The following is a 21,977-nucleotide window of genomic DNA, read 5'->3' on the forward strand; positions in this document are numbered from 1 at the left end:
GAGCACGTGACTATCGTGAAACGATCACGTGATGCAGCTCAGCCAATCAAATATGGGCATTCTGACAACATGTACACACCGTGACACAGGGGGCTGAGATGAGGAAAGAGGTAGCAGAGCAATACGTTTCTCTTTTAAGTTGTGTAAGTAAAATCATAAGACGGACTCCAATAGAGAAGAATGGGTCGCAGCTTGTCATTAAGGGGTGATGGCAGTGGTGGGCTGTCAGGGGCCAGCAAGGCCTTCTCTGCTGGCCTAAACAGAATCACAAAGCTATATCTATTTTATAATTTAATATTTTTTCTTGAATACACTACATGTATTATAATTTATAAAAATATTTTTCACATTATCATATCTTCTCATTGCACAGCTACTGTCTTCCTCAGTTGCTCTGCTTCCAGTGCAGCTTGTTTTAAGTAGAGCTTTTATCCAATTAGATTTCACCTGCATCCAGTGCAGATTAAAGTAAATGGAGACGATATTGTTGATTGTCATGGTGTTCAACCAATCAGATCTTTAGTTTGACATGTTGGGCATATTCTTTGACGTATCAGCGCCTGCGAGCTGGCCTATAATGACGTCAGCATTACATGCCGCTCAGTGTCAATGTGTAGCTCTGCCGCGAAACTTAACAGCAGAGGCTGATGGGTAGTGAATCACATCACGTGATGCAGCTCAGCCAATCAAATATGGGCATTCTGACCCGAGTAAGATGTACCACACACCATGACACAGGGGGCTGAGACGAGGAAAGACATTGCAGAGCAGTACGTTCAATGTTAAAGATATTAAAGTAAAATCCTATAATAATCTCTTTGGGTTGCAGCTTGTCATTAAGGAATGATGTTGGATCCCCCAGCCAGACCAGCTGAGAACATTATATTTTCCTGAATTTAGGCTTTTGCATTTTCTAAATGCTCTAGCATTATTCAAACGACTTGTACCGAACGGTTTAATACGAAGATGTACATAGTTACAGCCTTAAAAATTAATAATAGCTGTGGCGCCATAATGTGGTTATAAGGTGGTATTTCAGCTGCAGGACAGCAGTGAAGGCCCAGGTATAAAATGCATGGCCCGCCACTGGGTGATGGTGAACTCCGCAGCAAGACCAGTTGAGAACCACTGTCCTACATGAGTGCTGAAAACAATATATTTCCCTCAATTTAAGCTTCAGCATTTTCGTAATGCACTAGTATTATTCAAACGTATCATTCGGTTCGTAAGCCTCGTACCGAACAGTTTAATACGAATATGTAAATAGTTACAGTCCTAGAAACGAATAATAGATGTGGTGCCATCATGTGGTTATAAGGTGGTATTTCAGCTGCAGGACAGCAGTGAAGGCCCAGGTATAAAATGCATGGCCCGCCACTGCGTTTGGGACAACATTGACCTGATGACTAAATCATATCTCAAGAAGGAAAGGATGAAGAAAGATAATTCAACCATGGTGGTTCAAAAGGAAAACTGCTAGCATATATAAAAAAGGCCTGTTCTTCTTTCCATGTCTTCTTTTGGCAGAGTAAACTGTCTGGACAACAAGTGGAGTTAAAGACTTGAAACATCTCTCAGAACAGCTGGTAAAACACGAGAGTTGTGCATCGCATGTAGATAATGCCATCAAGTTATGCTTATTAGGAACAACGAACGCTGCCTCTCAGCTTGACGGTGCGTACTGACGTGGCATTTAACAATACAATCGTCTTATTGGTGGAAAGTGCAAAATTGCCTTGCATGAACATGACAAGTCGTTAAACCCTGGCATTTTTAGATACATATTTAAGACTATGTGCGAGGGAGACTCCAGACTAAGGAACCATTAAGATGCTCAACCCTATTTTAAGGTCACTTCAGTCATTATTGAACTTCTGGATTGGCTTGCATGTACAACATTACAAGTATGAGGTTGCTCAACAGATGATGAATGCAACTTTCATTGCTGGTCATGAGTAAGCTATTAGATATTGAGAGATCTTTAACATTGTCCTTTCTTGGTTCTATATGTTGGTATGGTAGGATATTTCGTCAGATCTTCATTGTGTGATTTTTAGACTGCATTATTCGGCTGGATTTGTGTCATATCTGCTGTTGGTGATACATTAGTTACAGCAATCAGTGTCTCCTCTCTCACTCGGTTGTGAGAGTATGGTTCAATGTGATATGGAATGCTTGTATTGCATCATCAAATTTTCTTGTATGAATATTGTGTGGCCATACCAGAATACCAAAATAGCCACTGGCAACAAGCGTAGCATCTTGTTAACTGTTTTTTGTTAACTAGCATGCGTTTAGCATGCACAGCTAGCTTATATTGTCTTTTAGTACTAGTACTCTTTTAGGCTCACATGTCCGTCACTAAGCACAATAGAGAAGTGCATGGTAAGAAAATGCATTATAATGAAAATAATATTAATATGTATTATTACATTGCTATATATTTCTTATATGGCTTAATATTAATAATACTATTCATTTTAATTAATATATAAGGTTCCTAAGTTTGAGGATAAATCAGTGCTGGTTGAGGGCAGGAGGTTAATAATACACACCACTGACACAATATCATTGACATGGAACATCTGGGGCCTGGTAACATTCCAGCATAGAAAAACTGTAAATATTGCCCGGAGAGTGGGAGTAAATTAAAGGCCCAGCAGCTCATTTTTGACCAAAGGATTCCTCGCTGGTTAATCAGGCCCTGGTGGAAGATACCATTAGGCTGTGTAGAAACTGTACATGATACTAACATGTATACATTTTGCTGGTTAAGTTAATTAATTTTAAAATCTGGTAAAATTTGAGCTATTTGACGTATTTAGCTATCTAGTGAACAATGAACAGTAATATTCATCCCTTTTACCAAACTGAATGAATTACTGCCTCCTGGTTGTTTGCCCCAGCCAACCAGTCAAGTTGCAGTTTACATCCATGTCATCACTTCATTATTTTGTCCTATTAGACGTATGTGTGAAATTGTCATAAATAGCATATGTATTGTTGACCACCGAATTTAAATCGGTTCATCATTGAGTGGATGTTTGTGACAATTTGAAAAACCTCCCGCCAGCCGCTGAGGTATCGCGTCATGAGAATCATTATGTTGTTGAGTCATACGTTGGTGTGCGCACATATCCAGGTAGGGTTTTTGCTGGCTTGGAGGCATAAAAGCATTAAACAAAGTTTCTCAGAAACATAGCAGAATTTTTTTTTTTACTAATGGCCATACCATTAAGATTAGATTAAATTCAACTTTATTGTCATTGCAAAAACTACAAGTACTGAGATAACTTGCATATAGTGTTCTCAAATTATCCAGGAGATAATAAAGCTAAAAGCAGATAGAAATGGCCTTTTAAAGTGCATTGTGCTTTATTGATCTGATTGCTGTTTCAGAGGTTTTGACAGTATGTCAGGTATCAACCTGACATACATATGTTATTGATAAATATCCGTCTCCCGATTAGGAGCTGGTCTCAAGAACGAACAAACAGCAGGCCCTGGTTTGGTCTTCAAAGTCTTGTCATATACGTGCCTTGCGGGTCATGTGTCAAACTGGGACAACTCCTGCTATCTCAGATTGCCCATCCATCCCTGTGAGTGTGTTTAAAAAGCCTTCTTGTCAGTGAGACAGGAAACGGAGGCCGAGGACCTGAATCCGCACAGCTTTCCAACCGCCAATCAGACGCCGCAAGCCAGCGCTGTGCACAAACAAGCTTATTGAATTAATGTTAAAAAGCAGAGCGGGCCCTGAGCTCTGTAATTATTAATCAAGAGTAATCAGCGGAACATAATTGATTTGTTAATTGCTTTGCTTTCTTGAGCTAGACCCAAAACTTTGAATGAATTAAGGATGCTGTCATTGCAGTTGAAGCACTGCAGTGCTATGTTGTGTGAATGTAAAATATCTGCTGCTAGTTTGTTGGAGCAAAGTAGCTTTCAGACCAGTCACAATAACACAACAAAGGGTATTAAACCAAAATACAGTACAGTAAGAACTTCATTACTCGCCATGACTTGTCACTATTATTGAAGCACTTCAATTCAGAACAGATACCCCAAAAACATCAAGCTTTTTGGGTCTGTCAGTATACAGGTTATTATTATTTTGAGAATTGCATGGAAGTGTATGTACTTATCTAACGTTATATCTAATTGCTTTAAACTGCTTGAAGTGACTCCTCCGCGAATCGCCACCTTAACGTGGTGGAGGAGTTTGAGTGGCTCAGTGATCCTGGGAGCTATGTTGTCCGGGGCATTAGCCCCTGGTAGGGTCTCCCAAGGCAAACAGGTCTCGGGGGAGAGCCCAGACTAAGAGCGGTTCAAACGACCCTAATGATAAGCAGCCCACGGACTTTAGCCACCTCGCCCGGACCAGGGAAACCGGGGCACCCTCCCAGAGCCAGACCCAGGAGGGGAGCTCGTCGGCGAGCGTCTGGTGGCCGGGCCTTCGCCCATGGGGCCCGGTCGGGCTAAGCCCGAATAAACAGCATGGAGCAGCCACCCTGTGGACCCACCACCCGCAGGGACAAGCATTGGGGTCGGGTGCAATGCAGACCGGGCGGCGGGTCAGGCGGGAGGCCTGGGCGAGCCGATCGCTGGCAGCATAGACTAGCTCTAGGGACGTGGAACGTCACCTCGCTAGCGGGGAAAGAGCCAGAGCTGGTGCAGGAGGTGGAGCGATACCAGCTAGATATAGTTGGACTCACCTCCACACACAGCGCTGGTTCTGGAACCAAGCTCCTGGAGAGAGGTTGGACTTTGTCCTTTTCCGGAGTTGCCCAGGGTGAGAGGCGCCGGGTGGGAGTGGGGATACTCACGAGCCCCCGGCTGAGCGCCGCTGTGTTGGAGTTCTCCCCGGAGAATGAGAGGGTCGCCTCCATGCGCCTACGGGTTGCGGGGAGCAAGGCTCTGACTGTGGTTTGTGCTTACGCACCAAACAGCAGTTCAGAGTATCCGGCCTTCTTGGAGTCGGTGGGAGGGGTCCTGGAAAGGGCGCCACCTACCGACTCCATAGTTCTCCTGGGGGACTTCAATGCTCACGTGGGCAATGACGGAGAAACCTGGCGGGGGGTGATTGGGAGGAACGGCTTGCCCAATCTGAACCCGAATGGTGTCTCGTTATTGGACTTCTGTGCTTGCCACGGTTTGGCCATAACGAACACCATGTTCGAACATAAGGTGGCTCATAAGTGTACCTGGTACCAGAACACCTTAGGCCGGACATCAATGATCAACTTTGTAATCGTATCATTTGATTTGCGGCCGTATGTCTTGGACACTCGGGTGAAGAGAGGAGTAGAGCTGTCAACTGGTCACCACCTGGTGGTGAGTTGGATCAGATGGCAGGGGAACCGGTTGGAAAGACCCGGCAAGCCCAAACGTGTAGTGAGGGTGAACTGGGAACGTCTGGCGGAGGACCCTGTCCGGGAGGTCTTTAACTCCCACCTCCGGAAGAACTTCTCTCACATCCCGAGGGAGGTTGGGGACATGGAATCCGAATGGACCATGTTCAAAGCCTCTATTGTGGACATGGCCGCTAGGAGCTGTGGCTGGAAGGTCATCGGTGCCTGTCGTGGCGGCAACCCGAGAACCCGGTGGTGGACACCGGAGGTGAGGGAAGCCGTCAAGCTGAAGAAGGAGACCTTCAAGGCCTGGTTGGCCCAGGGGTCTCCCGAAGCAGCTGACAGGTACCGGCAGGCCAGAAGGGCTGCAGCTGCGGTGGTCGCGAATGCTAAAACTCGGGCATGGGAGGAGTTCGGGGAGGCCATGGAGAAGGACTTTCGTTTGCCCTCAAGGAGGTTCTGGCAAACCATCCGACGGCTCAGGAGGGGAAAGCAGGGCTTACCCCAGGCTGTTCTCAGCAGGGCGGGGGGGGAACTGCTGACCCGGACAGGGGACATCGTCGGGCGGTGGAAAGAGCACTTTGAGGAACTCCTAAACCCGACCAACATGTCCTCTGCAGATGCAGTGCCTGAAGATCTAGGGGGAGGCTCACCCATATCCCTGGCAGAGGCCGCTAAGGTAGTCAAAAAGCTCCTTGGTGGCAAGGCGCCGGGGGTGGATGAGATCCGCCCTGAGATGCTGAAAGCGCTGGACATAGTTGGGCTGTCCTGGCTGACACGCCTCTTCAATGTCGCATGGGGGTCGGGATCAGTGCCCATGGACTGGCAGACCGGGGTGGTGGTCCTCATTTTCAAAAAGGGGGACCGGAGAGTGTGCTCGAATTACCGGGGTATCACACTACTCAGCCTCCCGAGGAAGGCTTATGCCAGGGTGCTGGAAAGGAGGCTCCGACCGTTTGTCGAACCTCAGATACAAGAGGAGCAATGCGGATTCCGTCCCGGCCGTGGAACAGTGGACCAGCTCTTTACCCTCGCAAGACTACTGGAGGGGTTCTGGGAGTTTGCCCAACCAGTCTACATGTGCTTTGTGGACTTGGAGAAGGCTTTCGACCGGGTCCCTCGGGGGTTCTTGTGGGGGGTGCTGCGGGAGTATGGGGTGCCGGACCCATTACAACGGGCGATCCGGTCTCTGTACGACTGCAGTAGGAGCTGTGTCCGCATTCTCGGCAATAAGTCAGACACGTTCCCGGTGGGTGTTGGCCGCCGCCAGGGCTTCCCTTTGTCTCCGGTCCTGTTCGTGACTTTCATGGACAGGATATCTAGGCGCAGCCTGGGGGTGGAGAACGTCAGGTTCGGGGGTCTCGGGATCGCCTCTCTGCTGTTTTCAGATGATGTGGTCCTGTTAGCCTCCTCGGATCGTGACCTCCAGCATTCACTGGGGCGGTTTGCAGCCGAGTGTGAAGCGGCGGGGATGTGAGTTAGCACCTCCAAATCTGAGGCCATGGTGCTCTGCCGAAACCGGTGGATTGCTCCCTCCAGGTGGGGACAGAGTGCCTACCTCAAGCGAAGGAGTTCAAGTATCTTGGGGTCTTGTTCACGAGTGAGGGTAAGATGGAGCGGGAGATCGACAGACGGATTGGTGCGGCTGCAGCAGTAAAGCAGGCGCTGCACCGGACCGCCTTGGTGAAGAGGGAGCTGAGCCGGAAGGCAAAGCTCTCAATTTACCACTCGGTCTACGTTCCTACCCTCACCTATGGTCACGAACTCTGGGTCGTGACCGAAAGGACAAGGTCGCAGTTACAAGTGCCCGAAATGAGCTTCCTCCGTAGGGTGGCCGGGCTCAGCCTTAGAGATAGGGTAAGGAGCTCGGTCATCAGGAGGGAGCTTGGAGTCGAGCCGCTACTCCTTCGCGTCGAAAGGAGTCAGCTGAGGTGGTTCGGGCATCTAATTAGGATGCCTCCTGGACGCCTCCCACTGGAGGTTTTCCAGACACGTCCAACTGGGAAGAGACCCCGGGGAAGACCCAGAACACGCTGGAGGGATTACATCTCCCAGCTGGCCTGGGAACGCCTCGGGATCCCCCAGAATGAGCTGGAACATGTTGCCGGTGAGAGGGAAGTCTGGGTCAGCCTGCTTGGCCTGTTGCCACCACGACCCGACCCCGGATAAGCGGAGGAAAATGGATGGATGGATGCTTGAAGTGAAGTGAAATTGCCATTTATCTCCTTAGGAGACTAATTAAATGTAATTTGCTAGCATCAGCAAATTTCCTTTTCATTGGTTCTAATGTGCTAGCACTGAGCCAACATGCAAAACAAGAAATACATACAGCTGTCCCCATCTCAAGGCATATATAACATATTGTACTCTACACAGCCACACTCCACACATATACCAGATTGGTGCTAATGTTGCTTGCTAGCTATAGTGAACTTTAACTCAATTTCATTTGAGACGTGTGGTGCCAAGCTTTTAATATGTTTGGTGATGTTCTATATTTTTCTTAATGTCCTCTGAAGCATAGAGCTCCATTAAAACTGACATGTTCCTGCTCCTGCTGACACAAATATTCACAATGTGGATTAATCCGCCGCTGAAAATAGTCCCAATCAAATGCACTATTTTCTCCCGTTTAAGTACAATTTGCTAAACACTACAGTTTTCTGATGTTTAACAAAATTAATGACCAGTTTAAAAAAAAAACTACTATTTGTGAGCCTGTTTTAAAGATATATTTCTTCAGTAGGGACCAATAGGCTTGGGGCTGAGAGACACAGACAGGGTGGGGGAGTGAGAAAGTATTAAGTGACGGACCATTCCATTGGACTTTTTGAAGACAATACTGAAAGTCAAACATGGAATAATTCCACCCCTATCCCATAAATTATCTAAATATATTTTCCCATATGTGATAAAACCCAATTCCGCCTCAAAACCTGCAGTACATCCATTCATCCATCCATCATTTTGACTGATTCAATTTCAAAACTTTATACAATTTCAAATCAAAAATGACAAATGACAGCTGCTTACAGATAAGTTCTACATCTTTTAAAACCTGCACAGGCATTTAAAAACATGGTAAGCATGCACATGCTTAGATGATACCCAGAGAGATTTTCAGATTCAAATTTTTACAACAAAAAACACAGGCCGGAGCTCCTCATTGGTGCAGATGTCTTTTATTTTGACACTATATGTATGATAGCTGTCACTGCTTGTGCAGCTGTCACACCAACATATTCTCCATCTCCCTCTCCTCTTACAGCTTTTTGTTTCAGCTCTAATTCTTCACTGTCTGATTAAAACCAACATGCAACTGTTGAGAGAAACGTATCCACACAAACCGCAACAGGGTTCCCCGACTCTGTTTTCCTTTCTTGTTATCTCCACCCGATGTGGCTGCCTGTGGCAGCGAGATGAGAGACTCGAGGGGGCAAGATTGCATGCCCATCTCCGATTGAATCAGCGGTTGTCAGCTGTCAGTTATCTCCCATGTGTTGGGGATCGTCAGGTAGTGCTCCTCGATAAGACAGACAGGAAGCCATACACTTGATCCGGGTTCCTCTCAGACAAAAGGCAAATGAAGCATCCATCTTTCCCCTTCTCTCCTCCTGATAAATCAAAAGCAATTTCCACATGCTGTCCACTCTTTGTGCGTAGTTGAAACATTTGAATTATTCTGGTCACTGCACTGATATGCAGATTGCTTGGTGGGGAAGTATTTTAATCAGGCCAGAGTGAGATAGTTCCCATTTTCATTCCACTAAACAAACTCCTCTGATTGCTTTACTGTTAGAGATGATAGTTAAACTCAGCCCAAAACATATAACTGGTTTGTTTGTTTATTTTTCTCTCACATTATTCCCTGTGGCTATCCTTCTCTTGCACTTCAGTGATTAAAAATTGCACTTGGGAAATCCAGGATCACTTCCATCGTGGCTGGTGAAACAAGACTGTAACCCTGTAAGACATCAGCGTATGGCTTATTTTCCCGCTGAGTGCCCTTGTTGCTGCCAGTGTGCCCTTCTATCTGAAGTTCAAAGGTCTTTACAGCTCCAGTGTTTCATCTGGGCTCCCTCCGCTCTCTCTGAGTCACTGGATGTTGACAGTCCTTTCCGTTCCACTCCACTGGCTCCACTCAAATTTCACACTTGTCAGGCTGCCTGATTCCTCAAACAGCTACAAGCACTTCTTAGTGTACCCCCCACCCCATGCCATTCCCTCTATCATCTGATGGCTTCAGGTAAAAGCTGAATCGGTCACAACTGTTTCCATTCCTGCTCATCTATTTTTAAATAACCATATATCAGGATCTTATACTCCATTTGGAACATATAATATTTATTTATTCATTAAGTTTCATCAGCATTTGCTGTCTATGTTTACTGCTCCCTCCTCTGTTGCTCTGCCTGAGCTTTCTTCCTTTTTTCCCCTTTTTAAAGGATTTATTTGGGGATTTATTCTCGTTTTGTTTTCTTATTATTCCAGGAGGGGGGTTAAAGAGACAGGTACAGGTATATTCAGACAGACAGCATGAGACAAATTAAGTGTTTTTTGATCATTAAAGCATAACATACAAGTATAATCTTGAAAATGTTTAATTATGACACCAAATCAAAATTGACACTGTAATCATATATGAGAGCTCTATGCAAGAAGGCTGCTATCCATATGAAAACTACTACATCTATGTGGAAATCATCAACCTGCCAACCTTCGAACAATGTTGTTCATCAGCAATAAACTTAACAAATCCTGCGAAAAAGGCAACAACTACTAGCCAATCAGAGGCAGAGTAGGGTGTGTCTTAAGAATGTGGGTGGGGGAAAGAAATCAAACTACCATGAATACCAGGCAGTGCAACTGTCAATGACTGTGAGAGAGGTCATTTGGTATGAGTGAGAGGCCACTTCAACATTTCCAAAAAACTCTCCGGCACTCTTACTGCTAGTGTGCCATTGGTTAAGCTACAGCATGCCTAAGGTTTGAACACTATGACAATCAACAATATCGTCCCCATTCACTTAAACTGCACATGGATGCACTTGTGAGTCTGCAGGCCTCGGGCCTCTCTTCTTACCTAGAGACACAGAGGTGAAATCTGATTGGATAAAAGCTCTACTTAAAACAAGCTGCACTGGAAGCAGAGCAACTGAGGAAGACAGTAGCTGTGCAATGAGAAAATAAGATAATGGGAAAAATAATTAGAATACATGTAGTGTATTTCTGAAAAAATATTAAATTATAAAATAGCTATAACTTTGTGATTCTGTTTAGGCCAGCAGAGAAGGCCTTGCTGGCCCTAACGGCCCACCACTGTGTATTTGTATAATTAGTAATATTATATACAGTATATATTTTACATATTTATGTGTTTGCATTTTACATATCACACCACGTTTCTCTACCTTGTCTATCTTTGTAATTATAGTTTAAATCTGGTCCTTACTGCTGTGTATTGATTTAAATGGATAGTTCCAGCAGCTGCAAAGCTGTTTCACAGATTTATGTTACAGGCAGGGAATGCCTGGATTTACTGTAGCCTAAATAAGCATTTTAATCCAAAGCTATGTGAAAACCAAAATACATGTTGCATGATGTGTGTTATGGGGATAACAGTGGTGGTGTATTGCAAAAAACTGAATTGGAACACAACATGGCAGATAACATTGAGCTCATCGTACAGAGCTTGCTGGTGATAACCATGTGTCGGTCAGAAGCGCTCGTACCATGTTGAACTATGTTTCCCGTTGCTTTCTAAATCTCCCTTTCTGTTCTCGGCCTCCGCCTCTTCATCACCCCGGCCCCCCTCATCTCCTTCATCCAGCCTTCTGCCACTTTGAGATGGCTCTCCTCTCGACCTGTTGGAGTGGAGAGGCCCATCTGTGGGCTTATCTTGTTCCACCGGAGAGCAGTAAACACTCATTTTTGTGGCTGTCAGTTTGGTGAAGGCGGGCAGCCATGTGGAACACAGCACAGCATCAGCAGCATTCTCAGCAGTGGAAATAGAGCTGGCTTTTATATTCTCCCTGCCCAGGGAACAATGGCATTGCTTCTAAACCTGCCACATATTGATCGAGGGCTTATGTTTTGTGTGATTTGCTATTTCTCTTTCCTGTTAGAGAGTACATGTCTATATATCCCATCCTCATGTGGAGAAACATATTACTGTACACGTTGCTTTCCTATTGCTTCTGGTGTTCAAAATGACTATGCACATGTTATAAGAAAAATATACTGTCCAGTACAACCTTCAATGCATCGCAATTGTACCTTTACAAAATTTTTTTTATTTTCTCTCAAAGATAGGGTTTTTATTGATTTTAAAACTTAAAAAACATAACGTTCAGATTGAAAAAGGGTAACACTTTATAATCATTAATAAACACTTTATAATCATTAATAAATGGCAAATTTAAAGTGAACTAAGCTTATGTTAACAGTTATTTTACTGTCAACAAAAATAGAGTGATAATAAATCATATTTACAAATGATTAATAATGCTATAATTTATGTTAATCTATGATGAGTTTGTTTCATATGAAATAAATAGTTTTTTCTATCATAGTTGATAAGAGACGTTAATTACATGCTGATTACATTCATAAACTAATAATTAACAGTTTAGTGTTGCACACATTATGATATTTTATATATTAAATATTACTATAGTAAATACTTACCAAATGATTTGTAAACCTTTGAAAAATCTAAAACATCTAAAAACATTACGTAAATAGATGGACCAGAAACTAATTATTAACCATTGACAAAGTATTAAGTATCTATAGAAATAAAGTTCATGCTTTACAAATGATTTATTAACAAAGCATTATAATCATCAGCTGCATAGTTATAAAAGCCATGCAAATCAAGTTAATAGACGGTTCAAAAACCAAAGTAATGTTTATAGGTGTTTTACAAATAATTTGGTAATCATTAACACATAATTATGTGACAATAAACTGTTAAAATAACATAAATTAAAGAATTACTAATGATTGATTAGTAATTTAATTTAATAATCATTTCATTTTTCGTTCGTTAACAGTAAAATAACTATTAACTTAAGTTTAATTAACGATCACTTTACCATTTATCAAGGATTGTTGTTATAAAAAGTTCCAGTATTTCCTTCCACAACAAGTGGGAAGAATTTATATTTCAGTTTGACTTTAATACTATGTGGTTTGTTGCCGTTTTGGTTTGGTTGGTACCTCGTGTTTGGGTCTGGTGCCTCATGAGACAGCCATCCAGTGTTTTGTACCAAGTGAACTCAGTTTCCCAGCTAAGGAAGAAAGACCCGATTAGCTCTGACTCTGATAAGCTGGAGGACAGGTACTGGGATGGCTAATTACACGCCACTCTGATAAATGGGTTCAAATGCTTTTCTTTGTTTACAAAAACACAGGAAGATAACACCCTTTATGGTCCATGTCACTGGAATATCAACATACCAAGCCCATTCACTAGCTCAAAAGCAGTTGACTAATCTGTGTATGCAGTTTCCACTCGTTGGTTTCAGCCAGATTGTGAGCAGAAAACACTGATGCAGGTGAATCCCTCAGTAACATATAGGCTTTGATGATTCCGGGCCCACAGGTCCTCTGAAGGACCCCATTTCAGCTCCTAATGGTACAGAGAAATGGGTTTCAGGCATAGTAGATAGTATCTTTGTGTTTTTGTCTGGGAGAGATGAAAGGAGGCCGGGCTCCATATATGTGGCTGTGAAGATTGTGACTCGCTGCCTTTCTCATCTTCACCCCATTCTACAGAATTAATGACAGCAGCTCTATCATGCTATGGACTGGGGGGTGGGGGGGAGACAGTGGGGGTTGTGAATGAAGGGAGGGGGATTACTGGGTTGAATCCCCAAATGAAATTCTGTTCTCTTTCTCTTTGGAATAATGTTGCAAGGTTTTCTCTCTCTGTACACAGCCATGTCCTTCTCATGCCTCCGTTTCTAAAACTCTCACCCCATATCCTTATATTCTGGTTCTGAAGAATGTTTTTTGTATTTTTGAAATTATTTTACAATGGGTACAAAGTCTGCAAGTTGTTTGTTCTTTTCTGCAGACGGTTCTTCTTAAATGTAAGAAGCGCTCTATAGGGAATGGACCTATCCTTTCAGGATTGTGTAATTGCTGCTTGTGTTGGCTCTTGCTGCTTGTGTTTACTGAAATTAGTATTTCTATAAATATTATTGGTATTGATGTGGTTAGATTTAGTCCCTATTTTTAACATGAAATTTCTTAATAGAAAAAAAGTTTTTTTTCAATATCTTCCTGAGCAAGATATTGAATGCCTCCAACCTGCTGTGAAGCTTTTCTGTGACTAACCTCCCCATGAAGGATGGAGGAGGTCCTTCATAATAAAAGAGTCTAAAAGGACTTCAGCAGGACATTGTTCAGTCTAACATTTGTGTTCAAAGCTCTTTAGGCAGCTGGGGAATATTTATCAATTAGAATTTAATTCATCACATTTTCTGCAGAGAAGATTTTCTTCACAGACAAAAGACAAAAAGACAAAAGCCACAGACAAATTTCCCCTTAGGGATGAATAAAGTACTATTCTATTCTAGAGGTACCACTGGCCACCACAGTCACATGGGCCAGTTCTCACTCCCAGCTCATCAAATACTGCAGCTTGGTCAGTCTGTATGGAACGCACCGGTCATCATCTTACAACACAGCCTATCGCAGTGTGTCCGTAGACGTTTAGTCTTGTTCACTGGCATTGTCCTGAATCTTTAATCATATTTTCTCTTTTTTTGCGGGTCTACATTGTACATAGCAGTTTGTATACCATTTCTTACTCTTCACCTTATGTTGTAGTTATTGTCTTAAAAAAGCAAAGTGGACATATAGTAAGAACAATGATTTACAACTTTGGAATTCAAGGACATTAGCAAATGCTAGCATGCTAACTAGCTGAACTAAGGTGATGACGATGATAAACATAAACAATGTTAACATTGTCATTGTTTAACAGTGAGCATGCTGAGATGAGCACCACTGTGCCTCACAACGGCCTCACATGTGGAGTCCAATACAAGGTGTCCTGATGACTATACTTTATATTGACTTGTCCTTGTTGTGGGTCACTGTGCCTTCATTTTGTACTGTTTGAATAAATTTCCACCCAATCATTCCTGAGGATCATGACTACCACCGCGATGTTACACCAATATTCATGATTACAACAATACAAATTTACCTTGGAAGGGCTGTGATGAGTTCACTGTGTGTTTGTGTGTCTACAGTATGTGTGTCAGGTGATCCATCACATTTGCCGGCAGAAAGCAGCCAAGGTGGTGAAGTGCTTGATCTTCCCCAAAGCTGCAAACCGCTGATAAGTCCCACATCTCAGCACACCACCCCTCATATTTCTTCATCTAATTGGATTGCAGCTTGTCAGCGTCTCATTGTATATGACCTCCTCCTCCTCCTCCACGTTTATGGCATTCTGCTGCTTAGCTCAGGGCTTCCTGACACAGCCTAAGTAATGACTTTGCTTCATATTTTTTCCTATCCATTCATATTTGTCTCTTTCTTGTCTTGTCCTCCATCTCATTCTCTGTCTTTATCTAGCTACCTTTTCTCTTACTAGTGTTTGTTTTCTTTTGCAGCCCTTCTCCTTCTCTTACTCCCTCTATCCCCCCCAAGCCCCCGATGAAGTCAAATAGTCTGCACACTCTTTTTTCTTTTTTTGTAGCAATCTGTCACCAGGGACATCTTGTGTACAGTTATGCTGCTACATCTCAGGATTGATGGAGACAGCAGGTGGACAAATCCAAGGTGGCAGGTGGGCTGTACTGGACAGTGGCAGTAGAGTGCAGTTGAACTGACAGACGGGCTGCACAGTGTCTGCTGCCAAACAGACGAGTTCATATCAAACCTCAGAGTTGTCAACCTACAGTCAGAATAATATTTTTCCACTTTTTCACTTACAGTGGCACGCAGAGTTTCAGTTTCATGTCACAAGGTTTTGAGATATCTTTCTCTACCTTTGTTGCTTCCAACGCAATGGAGTTGAAGATCTTTTTGTGCTCTCCAAATCAATGAAAATTACATTTAAAGGGGCTCCTTGTGGTTTCAAGGTTTGAAGAGTCACATTTCCAGTTTGATTCTGGACTTGAACGTTGTCAATAGTCTTCACAACAACTATTATATAAAAATATAAATATGTAAAAAGTCATTCCAGAGACAAATCCTTTTGGTTACTTGGGTCATACTTTAGTTGTCACATGTGGATGGTGTGGAAATAACTAACAGAAAAACATCAACAATGACTTGACAAAACAGAAGAATTATAGAATTTTTTTGTCACTTGGAAAATCAGCTTTTCAGTCTCATAATAATTTTGGCTCCTCAGAATGTTTTGGGCATTCAATTACAACCAAAATGTGAAAGTACCAAAAGTGAGAGCAGTGTACACTAGGTTCGGGGATGCCGTTGATATTAATTTAGATATTTTATGATATTGAAATAAATCACCCGATTACTTATAAAATATTGAAATGGATGTTCTACACAAAGACTTGTGCTGGTATGTCATGCAGATATTTTCAACTAAACTAAACTGCCTCACAGTCATTCATTTGTAGAACAATATAACATTACATCAAAATGTTTTTATGACTTTTGATAATCCCGCAGCCCTGGAGCATTGAGACACTTTGACACTTAAAAGTAACCCGTTTGGAGAATGTATGGTATCCACACTCCAATTATGTTATAATAAGCTTGACCTCCAGAGAGCACACAAAGGCTCTCATGCATATATATATACTATAGTAACACAAGTTTTTTGTTATTACATGTTACACTTTGAAGAAATGTTCTACTGGAATCTACAGATAATGGTAATGCTTTGTCAATGGTAACATGGGGCTACTTGTGTCTTTTAGAGTTTTGGCAGATGTGTTAAACAGACCTGCAGCTATTGTTTAGTACTTTGACCAGTGCTTCTACTGGTTTGCTGAAGATTGTATGAATAGCATTCCTCTCTGCTTGTTATCTATGCACACAGACACTGGCAGTGGCCACTTCTGTTTTACGTCACCATTAACAGCATACACCTGTGTGCTCGCCACAACATGCAGTTATCAATCTGTTCCCAGTTAGCATTCAATCATTTGCACAGGTCTGAATTAATTCATGCTAAGTCACACATATCCAGCATAGAGACCATTGCTTTGTATTGTCTCACAGTACTTTCCTTCTAAATCACAGATCCTGGCATTGCTGAGGCATAAGGCTGCCAAACAATTTCATTTGCTGCTGTTTGATAGGTGGATCCAGGCGGGCTGTTTTGTTTTTTTACATGCATTTTTTTTCTATCCGTGGCTGGTGAAGTGACAGCAGCCCAGAACCTGAGCAGAGTCTGAATCCTCACTGATTATTGCTACACTTAGAGCAAGAGCAGGGTCCCTGTCTCTCAGCGTTTTTGGCACAAGCAGCGAGCAAAATCAAATGCAATAAAAGCATGTCTGGATTAGAGCTTGTTCAGCGAGAGAAGAGCCTTTAATTGCTCAGGCTTTGTACAGCTTCACAAAGAGCCGGCATTGCTAATCTATAGCTCAAGGGTGAATGTTTGTGACGAAACAAGAAAAGATGTAAAGAGAGGTGGAGTATAAAAAAGAGGTTTTCCAGGCAGGAGGATTTGAACATAGTTGGTGACAAAGACGAACAGTTTCAATTAGCTGCTGGCAGATTGTTTCATTTTTTTTCACCATGACATTATTTTGCAAGTGTAAATCCGAATGCCTAGATTACACATTGAGGACTTCGCTATGTGGTTTGTGGAGAAACTACAGATTTAGGCTCTTAAAAGGTTTTTAATTACATTTTTGATTTCTTTTTATAGTTTGGGCTTTCATACCAATCAGTTGTGATAACACTGTACTGACTAAAGTACTGCCTGAGATGTGAAAGCACAGTGACATCGGCACAACAAAGTATCACAGGGTAAAAAAAACAAAGTGTTAGTCAAACTTAATCTGACAGAGAAAACAAAGGTGGGCGCTAAACGGATTACCCACACACTCCATTGTAAACATCCACCACAGTGAACAGACCCACTTCCTCCTTCAACCATGACCTAGTATCTGTTGTGTTTCCCTGTGCAATAAGGTATTATTACTAAAATTCCAGATATCCTCACAATTGGTTCAGATAATCTGTTTTATCTGACTGCTCATGTTCTTTGCACACCTGTTCTCAGTCCCAACTATTCAAATACTGACAGTTGATCAGCATCGGAGATCAACACACGGAGGCCCCCTTTAGTGGCCCTATGTGACGCACCAGGCTTTCAATTTATGCCAATGTATACCCTCCTGCATATATTCCGGTTCCTGAAAAAAATAACTTGTCACTGGACTCTGACATTACACTGTCTATAATGTCAAAACAATCTTTACAGAGACTCTTCCAGTAAACACATGCATAACTGCAATAAGTCACATGGTTGTATTGTCACTTGTCGAAGATGCTTGCAATGCTGCTTATTTACATGATAGCCTACAGTGTGATTGATACCTACAGGAAATTTAGAGTTATCAATTAACCTAAATTGCATGTCTTTGGACTGTGGGAGGAAGCCGGAGAACCCGGAGACATGGAAGAACATGCAAACCCAGGCCTCTCTTGCTGTGCCTCCCACACTGAATAGTTGGCACCTCATTTGATCACATGTACATAATTATTTAAGATCACTTGGCTGCAACAAGATAAGGAGTGCTTTTTTTCTACCTTTAGAATCCCTTTTCAATTCACATTTTCTCCCCACCGTCAACAAGATATGTGGACAGTGGAATATTACTGAACTTGGACAAACTGTCTCAACTTCAGGTCAAAGTTGAGCAACGTATCCTCACACAACCGTTCCTATGATACGGAAAATTAGGTGTGTTTTCCGAAGAAATCCAGGTACTGGTGTCGATTTACCCTCATTACATCAATAAGTTAATAAACCACTGTCCTCAGAGGAAACAACTTAGTAAGGTTTATGCAACAAAACTACTTGGTTAAGATTAGGAAAATATCGTGGTTTGGGTTGAAATAACTACGGAAGTGCCGTTACTGAAGTGCGCAAGTTAATATTAATGTTAATCAACATTAACATCTTGTTTCACACAGGGAACGAACACCGGTCTCCTGGGTCAAATATTGGTGTTTGGACCCTACCACCATGTGTGGGCTTTTGCAGTATTTATACTTCCTCGTTCATGTTTACGTGGATAACATACAGAATGATTTTGTGGGATATCTACAAATCACACGTATTAAGTAGAGTTGTCCCATTATGGGAGGCGGATTTTCTCCCTTACTGTAGACATGAGCTGTTTTCTCATATGAACTCTGGATGAACGTCTAGAGTCTGCTCTGGACATTGTCTAAAGTTTACTGTTCCCACGTGTAGCACACAACAGGTGCTTGTCCGTGTCAGACGCATTCTCACCAACTGGAAGTACTCCGTTTGGTTTAGGGGATGGATGGTGTCTGAGTTGCAGGACATAATGCGGATTACACTTGGCACAGCTTTCGTTATTTGGTCATAAACAACCAACTCTCTTGCCGTTCCGTGAATTAGATTGATGAGTTTGGTGTCAGTCCTTACCGACAGAAGTCGCCAAATCTCGTTGTCTCTCCAGTTCAAGTTTTTTGTTGGCGTGTTCATGTCAATGACCCTTCTTCTTCACCCTCTGGTGTTTGTTGTAGCTGCATGATAGAAACAACATCAACACGCCCACTTGCTTGCTGTGAATTCTTCAAACAATGACCGGCTCTATTCACAGCTCCATTGGACATTACACAGACCCTGTTCGAGGGGGCTGGCTGGTGTCAAAAAAGAGGGTTGAGATCCCAGGAAAGCTGCCTTAAATGAAGGAATACAGTTCGATATGAAAGTAGGCTAAAGGGACACAAAGCATATAATGAGTAAAGGATGAAATCTAATAATCATTTTAAAGCAAGTATGTATAACATAAGAATAATGAAGTGATTTAACAAATGTAAAACTGATAATAATAATGTATGTATAACTGAGTAAAGTGAAGTCTGTGTGTGTGTGGAAAGAGCTGATGTAAGCAGGGTGGGGGCCTTAAAGGCTGAGATCATAACAGATGTTGGGGTGTTGTCCGAGCACATACACGGGTGTAACCTGAAACACGCTCGAACATTGAGGAAGTGAGAACTCCACGGAGGGAAGTTAGGTGTGTCTAGCACACACACACACACAGAAAGATGGGTGTTGTTCGCAGCACACACACACATAATCAATGATGTCATGTAAATCACATGCCGAGTGAGGGAGTGTTGGGGAGGAGGGGGGAGAGAGAGCTCAAAGTGTTATAAAAAGAGAGACTTGCAAATAGCAAGACGGGATTCAACGCGGGAGCCACCCAAGTGCTCCACGGAGGAAACACTGGACCTCGACAGCCGCATCGGAGGACTTCGTCTCTGTTCACGGAAAGAAGACAGCCGTTCCTGGACAAAGATTGAAAGACGGAGATTTTCCTCTCCCCCCTGTTTGACTTTAACAACCGGACAACAGATGGACGCAGCTGCCCTAAAGACTTTGTACTGAGCCTGAGGGATCGCTGAACGGACTTCGTTGGCCGCGCAGGAGGAGCCGAAGGTCAGGCCTGGCCTTCGCTCCTAAAAACCCCAAAAGGACTTTTTATTACATCGTGAATCCAGCTCCACCGAGCCGCCTCGGCATCGAAAATTAATGAGTATAACCTAAGAAGAAATTGTAACCTGATCGAATCAAGTATAGTATTATTTTATGTGAGCTGTAGCTGTGCCCCTGCTAATATATCCTGCAATAAATATCTAATCTGCATTTAAAGTAAATTTCTCAAGAGAATTCATTTGCCTAAGTAGTAAAAGTTCCTCGTGGCAGTAAAAGGTTAAATCTATTGTATGTTTAACAACAAGAGTTCTGAATGGTTATCCTAGTGATCAGTCCACTTAACAGTCCCTTACGGTTTTAGTTGTAATCCTAGCCGTTAAAATCTAACCTGGCAATTTACCAAGAGCCCGGATCCAGAAGAGGAAAGCTGCCATAACCGACGAGACTGGTAGAAGCCGAGTGCCGAGTGCACGTTACCGGTGGAAGCAGGGTAGACGTCAGGAGTAACGGTAGTTAGCAGAGCCAGACGAGTTTCCTCGACAGAACACCAGCTCGCCAATCTTTTAATAGAGAGCTGAGTCAGTAGGTAGCCCCGTAACGGGCCAGACAACCCCCGGATCTAACACAGGATAAAGTTTGTTTAATGTCCAGACCGAATGATTCAGACATTTGCGCTCTCACATATTCTCAGGGTAATGTTACGAGAAGTTCAGGTGTGTGCAACACTGTGTGAAAGGGGCTTTGGTTTGGCTACAACAAAGGTCCTAATTATACTTGCAATTTCAATTTCTTCCATTCCGATAAAATCTGGATGAGCTTTAAGACAATTTCATTTACACTTAATCACAATTGTTGGTCAAGCATTTTCTGTAATTTCTGGCACAGTGCAATATATCTGTCTAAAACTTAAAATATATCTAAAGTTAAATCCTCCATCCTCCCAATTTTTTCCTCACATAATGATGAATTGCCGGTAACCATGAAAAAAATGTAAATTAACTCATTGGTGGGAAATCAATAACTATACTAACTTGTAAACTTTAAAATGAAATGTAAAGATATGTAATATTTACCAAATGATGAGAAATGTCAGCTACAAACAAAAAGGAAGCTTGTGAAGTAACCCGGCATGTTTGAGCTGGACGAAACGTTATACTGGAAAGCATTTAGAACATACACATGACACGTATACATATTCATTCTTAAACTGACATATAACTGCATACTATCTTAATTACTCAAAGGTGACTAAAATGGCAACCACCTTTTTCAGTTTGGGAAACCAGAGGTTTATACCTGGTTGCTAGCTTGGCGACCGCTTTTAAAAGTTGATATTGAGCCCTGGTTATAGGCAGTGGGTGCCTGATAACCAGGTGCCGTTGCTTCTCTCATCTGCTGCTAGAAAAACAGGCCAGGCACTATCTTGGCACAGAGCATTGTTCGTCTTCTCTCTAAGCAGCAGATCAATGCATCTGCACTGATATGAGCTGGAGCCGCCTATTGATCCACTCTGCTTCGTCTTTGTCCTCGGTCATTATGGAGATGAGAGAGTGACCTTTTCCAGAGGTGTCAGGAGTGAAGAGGAGACTGTTTAACAGCTTTGAGGAGAATAAAGAGATGTCGCCTTACAGTGCTGGTTACTTCTATGCGCTCAGACGGAACACAAACACTGCTGTATGCCCACTATGGTATGAAAATACCATTCAACATGTCAAAAAAGAGGATTGAGATCCCAGGAAAGCTGCCTTAAATGAAGGAATACAGTTCGATATGAAAGTAGGATAAGGGGACACAAAGCATATAATAAGTAATCATTTTAAAGCAAGTATGTATAACATAATGATAATGAAGTGATTTAACAAATGTATAACTGAGTAAGAAGTAAAGTCTGTGTGTGTGTGGAAAGAGCTGATGTAAGCAGGATGGGGACCTTAGGGGACCTTAACGGATGAGATCATAACAGATGGTGGGGTGATGTCCGAACA

General features: G+C 42.7%; 1 protein-coding gene across 3 annotated transcripts in view; it reads left to right on the forward strand.

Annotated features, from left to right (window-relative positions):
• The window catches only part of LOC116397212 (seizure protein 6 homolog), a 249,613-nt gene that overhangs the window by 55,420 nt on the left and 172,216 nt on the right, over window positions 1-21,977 (forward strand). The window lies entirely within an intron of this gene.

This window comes from Anarrhichthys ocellatus, unplaced genomic scaffold (assembly GCF_004355925.1).
Source record: "Anarrhichthys ocellatus isolate YVR2014 unplaced genomic scaffold, GSC_Weel_1.0 scaffold64, whole genome shotgun sequence".
Classification (NCBI taxonomy): domain Eukaryota; kingdom Metazoa; phylum Chordata; class Actinopteri; order Perciformes; family Anarhichadidae; genus Anarrhichthys; species Anarrhichthys ocellatus.